Source organism: Clupea harengus, chromosome 9 (genome assembly GCF_900700415.2).
Source record: "Clupea harengus chromosome 9, Ch_v2.0.2, whole genome shotgun sequence".
NCBI lineage: Eukaryota > Metazoa > Chordata > Actinopteri > Clupeiformes > Clupeidae > Clupea > Clupea harengus.
In genome coordinates this window covers 18659629-18668550 of record NC_045160.1, presented here as the reverse complement: position 1 = coordinate 18668550, position 8922 = coordinate 18659629, and the positions used below count along the sequence as shown (strand labels likewise).

Below are 8922 nucleotides of genomic sequence, written 5' to 3'. Positions count from 1 at the left end.
AAAGAAAGTTCCACTGAATAAGCACTTGAAAGGTATTTCAACAGAATGTTTGTTCACCTAAGAATAACTTAACAAATACCAGACATATATTAATAAACATGAATTACACAGTGCAATATAATTTATCATCTTTGTATACATTTTGTAAAAGATGCTTGAATGATAATGATACCCTGTAGGAGGTTACTACTGTAATCTCATGAGGCCCCTCAAAGTCCTTCCGTTTTGCTGAACTGATACCTCTACCATACAGATATAGAGTTACCCAGATCAAAGAGGTATAAAGAGGCTGGTGATAGACCTGTTGCTCACAGTGTTCATCTTGATCGCCCCACTCATACGGGCCGAGCGAGCCTGTCTGCAGGCTACAGGGAAACGCATTAGAACCTGAGCTAGCAGAATATGGAAACAGGATAATTGGCAGAATCTTTACATTTCACAAAGTTTATGGTAGGGAGAAGCTTGCCGTATGAACCCAAATGCAAACTGTGAGTGCTCTTCTAACTTCCAATGCCTTTTACTCTAATATACTCAGTTCATCAGCATGCATTATTTAAATCCTATACATAAATACATATATAAATGTTTTAACTAATGTGCCAGTCTATTACTTGTATTGTAAACCTATTGATGTACTTTTTGAAAATGACTAAAAAGTTTGGTTGTTCTGAAATTAACACTGAATAATTCATCAATTCATTTTCTCTTCACAGTCAAAATTACAGAAAATACACATTTGCTATTGAATAGATACATAAATATCCAAGTATTCTGCAATATATCTGCAATTGCACTAGCAAATGGTGTAGAAAAGGTCACTGACAGAAAGAATTGCTCAAAAACAGTCACAGCTCAAGCTATAATAAGTCACTCAGCATCAGCTCCAACTATGGGTTTTGCACAGATAATAGGATGGTTTCATATTCCAGCGGTAATACCTTTCAATTTAATATTCTTATAAATAATGTAAAACTTCATTATGCATGTTATTGTATTTTTGATTTGTAATTACCTGAACAACTTTATCAGATTTTCTAAGTAAATATATTTAACTGTCCCAAATATATGAAAGCATAAAATAACAATATGCAGACAACTGACATGGTCAGATGTAAGCCTAGGCCGCTTTTAACTGTTTTAACTTAACCTTTTATCTAGTCATCTTGTTGTATACAGATCAGTCATTTTGCCAAATGTCCTCGTCTGAGTAACAGGAAAGAGTTCCCCCTCTTATTCAGAATCATTCCCAGTGACTACTACCAGAGCAGGACATGGGCCGTCATAAGAAACTCCACATCAAAAGTGATCGTTACCTTCATGTCTCACAGGGAGATCAAAGTTTTAGTGGCAAAACTGCACCGGCAGAACATCTCTGGACTGCAGTGGGTTGGCAGTGAAGCATGGCTCACAGATGATTCCCTTATAGACAGTGAAGGGAACAAACAAGTCTGTATAGGTGCTGTTGCTTTTATTCAAATGCAGATGCAACTGATTATCTGAAGTGTCCTCCAACACACTGGTCCAAATGGAAAGGTGATTGGTGTTTCTTACAGAATACTGACTATCCTACACAGAAGTCATGTGAATAATTGTAACATTGTTTTCTTTGTTGGGTGCCTCTTTGACCATGTTAATTGCAGTAGAGATATACTTCAACAACTCAGAGCTGAGTTCCCTGCTGCTCTTATCACTGACTCTATGTTTCCTTTGTTCTCTTACTTTCATTGGTCGGCCCTCTCAGTGGTCCTGTATGTTGCGTCACACAGCGTTTGGGATCACCTTTGTTCTCTGCATCTCCTGTGTTCTGGGGAAAACATTAGTGGTGTTAATGGCCTTCAGAGCCAATCTTCCAGCCAGTAATGTCATGAAGTGGTTTGGGCCTCTGCAACAGAGACTCAGTGTTCTTCGTTTTACACTCGTACAAGTCCTTATATGTGTGCTTTGGTTAACTATATCCCCTTCATTCCCATGTATGAATATGAGTCTGTACCAATACAAAATTAGAGTGTAATTGGGGTTCAGCTATAGGTTTCTGGGCTGTCTTGTTTTTTTTAATGGCCTCTACAGCTCACAATCTACCTCATAACTTCAACAAAGGCAAATTGATCACATTCAGTATGCTAATATTCTGTGCTGTCTGGAACACTTGTATCCCAGCTTATATCAGCTCTCCTAGTAAAATGACTGTGGCTGTAGAGATACAGTGCCCTCCGCAATTATTGGCACCCCTAGTGAATATGAGCAAAACAGGCTATAAAAAAATATGTCTTTGCTGTTTATCCTCTTGGTCTTTCACTCAAAATATTCACAAAAATCCTACCTTTTCATTGAAGTAAAACTATTGAAAGAAAAAAAACTGTTGACATTAAATACATATTTTCCCCCAAAACATGTGTGCCACAATTATTGGCACCCCTTAATTTAATGTATTGTGCAGCCTCCCTTTGCCAACATAACAGCTCTGAGTCTTCTCCTATAATGCGTGATGAGGTTGGTGAACACATGGCACAGGATCTGAGACCATTCCTACATGCAGTATCTCTCCAGATCCTTCAGATTCTGAGGTCAACGTTTGTAGACTCGGCTTCAGCTCATCCCACAGATTTTCTATGGGGTTTAAGTCGGGGGACTGTGATGGCCATGGCAAAACCTTTATTCTGCGGTCGGTGAACCATTTTTGTGTTGATTTTGAGGTGTGCTTTGGATCATTGACCTGCTGGAAGGTCTAACCACAGCCCATTTTAAGCTTACTGGAGGGGGCTGTTAGGTTTTCATATAATATCTGCTGGTATTTGATGGAGTCCATGATACCATGTATCCTAACAAGATGTCCAGGGCCTTTGGAAGAAAAACAGCCCCACAACATTAAAGATCCGCCACCATACTTCACATTGGGTATGGGGGTCTTTTCTGTATGGCTATGTTTCTGTCTACGCCAAAACCACCTTTGATGTTTGTTGCCAAAAAGCTTTATTTTGGTCTCATCTGACCATATAACTCGGCCCCATTGAAAGTCTGACTTACATTTGGCAAACTGTAGGCGCTTTAGTTTGTAGTTGATTGACAGCAGAGGCTTTTTTCTGGCAACCCTCCAAAACAACTTGTGGTGATGTAGGTGGCGTCTGATGATAGTTTTGGAGACTTTCTGACCCCAAGACTCAACTCACCTCTACAATTCTCCAGCTGTGATCCTTGGAGATTCTTTTTCCAGTCGAACCATCCTCCTCACGGTGCGTGGGGTCAATGTACACACACGTCCGCTTCCAGGCTGATTCTTAACATCTCCTGTCGCTTTAAACTTCTTAATTATTTCCCTGATAGTGGAAATGGGTATTTTCAACTCTTTAGAGATTTTCTTGGGTCCATCTCTTGATTTGTGCAGCTCCACAACTTTCTATCGCACATCGTCACTGTGTTCTTGGGTCTTTCCCATAGTGATGAATGACTAATGGAATTTGGCCTGTGTCACCTCATATTTGTACACCAGTGGAACAGGAAGTCATGGTTGACCTCTTAAGAGTTCCTTATCAAACAGGTGAACTTAAAAATGTAAAACATGACTAGAAATATACTTCAGTTAGATTTTAATTATAAGATTTTTCTAGGGGTGCCAATAATTGTGGCACACATGTTTTGGGGGAAAATATTTATTTAATGTCAACAGTTTTTTTTTCTTTCAATAATTTTACTTCAATGAAAAGGTAAGATTTTTGTGAATATTTTGAGTGAAAGACCAAGAGGATAAACAGCAAAGACATATTTTTTTATAGCCTGTTTTGCTCATATTCACTAGGGGTGCCAATAATTGCGGAGGGCACTGTATTTGCCCTTTTAGCTTCTATTTTCAGTTTGTATAATCATTCCCAAATGTTATGTTATCATTTGTACATCATTTGACAGTTTTTCAAAATCTATGTAATTTGCAATGCTGTTACAGCATTCAAGTGTGTACTGTATGTTTACATAATGGTCTGTGTAACGTCTATCAGTTACATTTTCTAATCCCAAATTAACATGTGAAATAACAGAAAATTGAGTCAAAATAAGTTTTGATTTTTTTTTCAGCATTGACAAATATAATTTAGGATAATGATAATGATAATGATAATTTAGAAAAATTAGTGTTGGACTATTCTACATTGTAGTGATATCGTATCTCATCCGTATAGATAACAAGGGAGTGCTGCCTGATAGGCTAGTTGTCATAGGCTAGTTCTGTAGATAGTCTAAATAAATCCTCTTTTTTATTATACTCTCAAAATGATCTGCCAATGACATGATGACTGTGTTGGCCGATGAGTGCCGGATCAGCATTGGATACATGAATTCACTGTAGGCCTACATTAGTTGTTTGTCTAGATATGACATAAGGGTAACCATTGGCTGCAATCAAGTGCATAGTTCCACTTGACACCCACAAATATACGAAGATTATTAATGTTCTTCCAGAGTTTGGTAAATAGCCTAATTTATGCCAAGCCAACCCTACTTCTCATAGGCTACACCCCCACGACAACTAGAAAATCAGGCAACACTTCACATTCACCTTGGCAGAACTCAGGATACAATACCACTACAATTTTGAATAACTGATTTTGAATAAATCATTTTCTGATCTTCAAATTGAAACAGAAAAATGGGAAAACCTGTTAATTATCCCAAATTTGTATTTGCCAATGCTGAAAAAACTTTGAATATTTGAACCCAATTTTCGGTTTTTACAAGTGTTCGCTTGTTATTAGAAAATGTAACTGGTAATTGTTACACAGACCTTCCATCAATGTAAAAAACCACTGTTTTGTTTTTCTTGTCCCCCTCCTATCGCCTGCCCTTTTGTTTTGAATAGTGTTAATAGACAGGTAGTTCCATTCCATGCTGTTGCTGCACTGTAGCCATTACGAAGATCCTAGCAAGCTAATGGTATGTGGGGAGTTTCTAGACAAGTCATTGTAGTCTCCTGCATGAAATCATAGGTTACAAGGGGGTTCTCACAGCATTGCTGCTGCTGTGGACACCTTAAAGGAGCTAAATACAGTTCTGGCTAACTGTCAGCTAGTGAGCTAAATTATTCCATATTCCACACTCTAAGCAGACTGATGTGTCACTACACAGGTCTACTTCCTCTCCCTTCGCAGAAGTAACCAAAAGGGTTGACCATGATGGAGGCTACATGTACCATTAGTGTATTAAATATTTTCCAAATATTTATTCGCTATTCATATGTTACATTAACCTACTCAAGGCAAATAGACCCCTTTAGGCAGGGACATGTACAGACATTTTCAGGGGCTGTTGCTCTGACCTAAAAAAAATGGTAAACCCCACCCCCAACCCAGATTTTAGTTATCACCCACCAGCATGTACTTAAATGGTATAAAATATGGTCATTTAACTAACCACAAATTAATTTTAAAAGACCTGGTCCAGTGAAAATCAAGTTTTTAACCATGACGAACTTGTTCAAGTGGTGTTTTTTATATGATACATGACATCACAAGCAAAATGTATGCCATGCAATCAACGCCAGGGCTGACTATTTCAACCTTGGAACTGTTACACCAAACACGGAACCAGACAGCCTGGGTTTCATACGTCACATACCTAAGGAACCAATACCGTCAACTTGCTGGCTTTACATATCATTAGCATAAGGCTACGTCAAAGCGAGAACTGTCAGAGGAGAAGCCAGGTGTGGCTAATTTGCATATTCATCAGTGAATACAGAATGAGGTAAAGATGTAGAATAACATCCATCCAATAACAAGCCATTTTTAGGCCATCAGGGGAAACTTCGAAATATGTAATTTTGATGAACAAACATGAGTTTGTAGGGGTTTAATTAATGCCAGGAAAGAACATTAAATGTGTTATTTTTTTTTTACATTTTAAAGAATAATGAAAAAAATAAAAATGTTGCACTGCTTTGTTAATAGGCCCGGAATGCATCTTGCCTGGGCCCAGGATGATCTCCAAATGTTTTTCTTACATTTATTTATGTAACAACTAAGACAATTTGCAATATAGATACCCAGCTATCAAGTATATATCGGTCTACCAGTGGATTTTGGTTGGCACCCCACTGGTGGTATGCCACTTCTTGTCCACCACTATCATCTTCAGTGTAACTGGGCGTGGTTATTGAGAAAATAAAATAAATGTTTTGCCATTCCTGAAATTTCTAAATAATATCCTTGTCATAGTCTGTTGAAAATAGTCATACCCTACTACAAGGCACTGGTAACATCTTTGAAAAGTCCATGAAAATGACTGAAGACGTATAAATGAATAAAGAAAAAAAAGCAGTGGGCCTGTAACTCACCAGCGGCCCACACGGAAACCAATGAGCAAAAGGCCAGCCAACCACCAGATCAGTGGACCACATGCCTTTTTCTTAAGGGTATTTCTGTACTGATTTAGTTATTGTTTGCCATGATGTGTCATGAAACAAACATGTCTAATTCTATCCGCTATCCCCATCTTCTTTTAGACTCAGATGTAAAATTCACAATTTAAACTAACTTTAAAAATGTTGTAACTAACTTTCATAATTTATAACTAACTTAGTTAACTAACTACCACCTACAATGTTGGTATATTACTATTTATATTTCATGTTAGCAGACAAATAACTTATTTTGCCTTTGGTAATATACAAAAGCATAAATGTTCGCAATGAAAATACTAATTGGGAAAATATGTGTAAGTATCTTTCTACTTTTTCAAAGCACCGGACATTCCACAGTCCTTTTTACTTCACCCTGACCCAAAGAAGGCTTTTGCTACTTAGGCATTCTGTCTTGAATTTTACACTTCTGTCAACCATCTAACCTCAGCTCAGTTTTAACCCTACATCAACCATCTTTAATTCCATGATTCCTCCACCAGGTGTCAAGAAAGCGCACAGTGGAAATGTGCAGCAGCCCAACAGTAAGTTAAGCATAATCATTTATGACCATGTCAGGACTAACATGGCTCTCACAGCCTTTTATATTTCCTTTTTTTTCTAAAGAAATGAAGTGAGCAAGCAACTCACAATGGTGCTTTACCTATGAAACAGGACTACATTTGGTGAATATTATCAAGGTTTCTCACTTGCATACTGTCCTCAATACCTTTTGGAAAGCTTTGGCTGTCTGATGCTGAGATGTGCACGTAGCACTGAAGGAAGACTTTGCACAAGCTGTTGGCTTCTCTTACATAGGAAAATTAATTGTCATCTAGCTGTGGTAATCATAAAAGCTGTGTGATGTAACTCATAATCTAACTATAGCACACCTTTGGCAGGTGCTGGCTCTACTGTTTTATATGTGAGAATTTTACTCACTAGCTTAAACCTAAAATGTATTGAGTGCTTTGCCCTTTCGACCTTCTCAGCAAATAGGCCACATATTCATAACCACTGTTGATGATGCTGGTTCAAGAATATTTAAGTGTTTCATGTACATTTGTGCTTTAAATGTGACATTTTCTGGGTGATTGCAGACTTTTGCACAGTAGTGTATATAATAGGGGACATTTAACATTGTGCTCTCCATCAGAGAATGCTAAATTCACGGCCTCTTAATGATGAAAAGGTGCCCAAAACTGGATGACATGATAGCCAGTAGTACCTTATCTTTACAGACCTATACGTTTGTCATATCTTAGATACTTTGAGGTAATACATAATAAAACCACCATTCACACATGTACATTAGAAGTACTGTCCATTTACAAGTCCATTTCCCTCCAAAGCAAAAACGAAGTGGGGTGTGTTATTGGAATATATGAAACTGTGAATGTTACGTAGAAATATGACTAAATTATTCTTAAATACTGCTGACATAGACATGTTTGCTCAATGGTTATTCATGAAATAGAGGTGAACTGACCATTCAGGCAAGAGCAAGGTAAACGTTTAAAATCGGTCTCCAGACAGAACTCTTTATAGGCCTATCCAAACCTTGGGTACCAAATAAAGGCTGACATAAAATATAATTTCTGTCTATAAAAACCTGTACATGTTTTCTCTGATATCAACGCGAGTTTATGGGTAACCTATGTCAAGTGTCAGTCAGTGTGACCCATCATAAAAGTGTTTTCAAGTATACAACCAGTGTGATATAATGGATGGGGTAACATTCATGAGAGTCAGACAGGCGATGGGCTCTACATGCCATGGGCTGTCTTTAAACTACAAGAAAATGGTGCATTTAGCTGCCAGAATTTCCCGGGGGAGGATGCCCCTGGACAGGTCTGGGCTAAGCCCTGAATGTTATCAACTCCTAGCAACGCCCCTGGTCTGAGTGCAAATAACTTGTCAATATGCACACCTGAACTGCGATTTGTGTGTCATGTTTGTTGTTGATGATGTGCTGAAGGCTTTGCGCACAAGTCAGGCATACCTTTGAGAATTGGTCATCCTTCGGCAGATCAAAGGGCCCTCTCCTTCCACAGCCCGCTAGGGTATAAAAGTAAGATACCTTCCAGGACAGTGGATCTTCTTAAGACAAGCCTAGGAGATGAGGGTAGACACACTAGTACTCTTTGCTCTTCTTACAAGGGCTCTTAATCCATACTGTACATTAATTTGCCTTGAGACATGTTTAGTTCATTGCAAAGGGGTTTTTGAGCTGCACTGTTGCAGTGATATTGCTTTGGGTCATTGCTTTGGGTATACGAGGACAGCTGAAAGGTGAGTAACATACAGATGTTTCACATATTTCTCTTCCTTATGTTGTCTATGAGGTTACTTGTTTCCCATTCATTTATTTGCAATAGGTTTAGGTTCAGTACTCTGTTATGAGTCAGTGCTCAACACTGATACAAAACAGAGCTTTTCACTGATGCATTAATGCCTTGTCTAATTGTTGATTTCAGGGCTGAAGAGATGTACAAGTCTTTGTGTGATATGATGCCCGTCTCAGCAAATATCAACAGAGA

General features: G+C 38.3%; 1 pseudogene; it reads left to right on the top strand.

The window, feature by feature from the left end:
• Positions 1-1547: 1547 nt before the first annotated feature.
• On the top strand, positions 1548-5182 carry LOC116221748 (annotated as a pseudogene).
• Positions 5183-8922: the final 3740 nt, after the last annotated feature.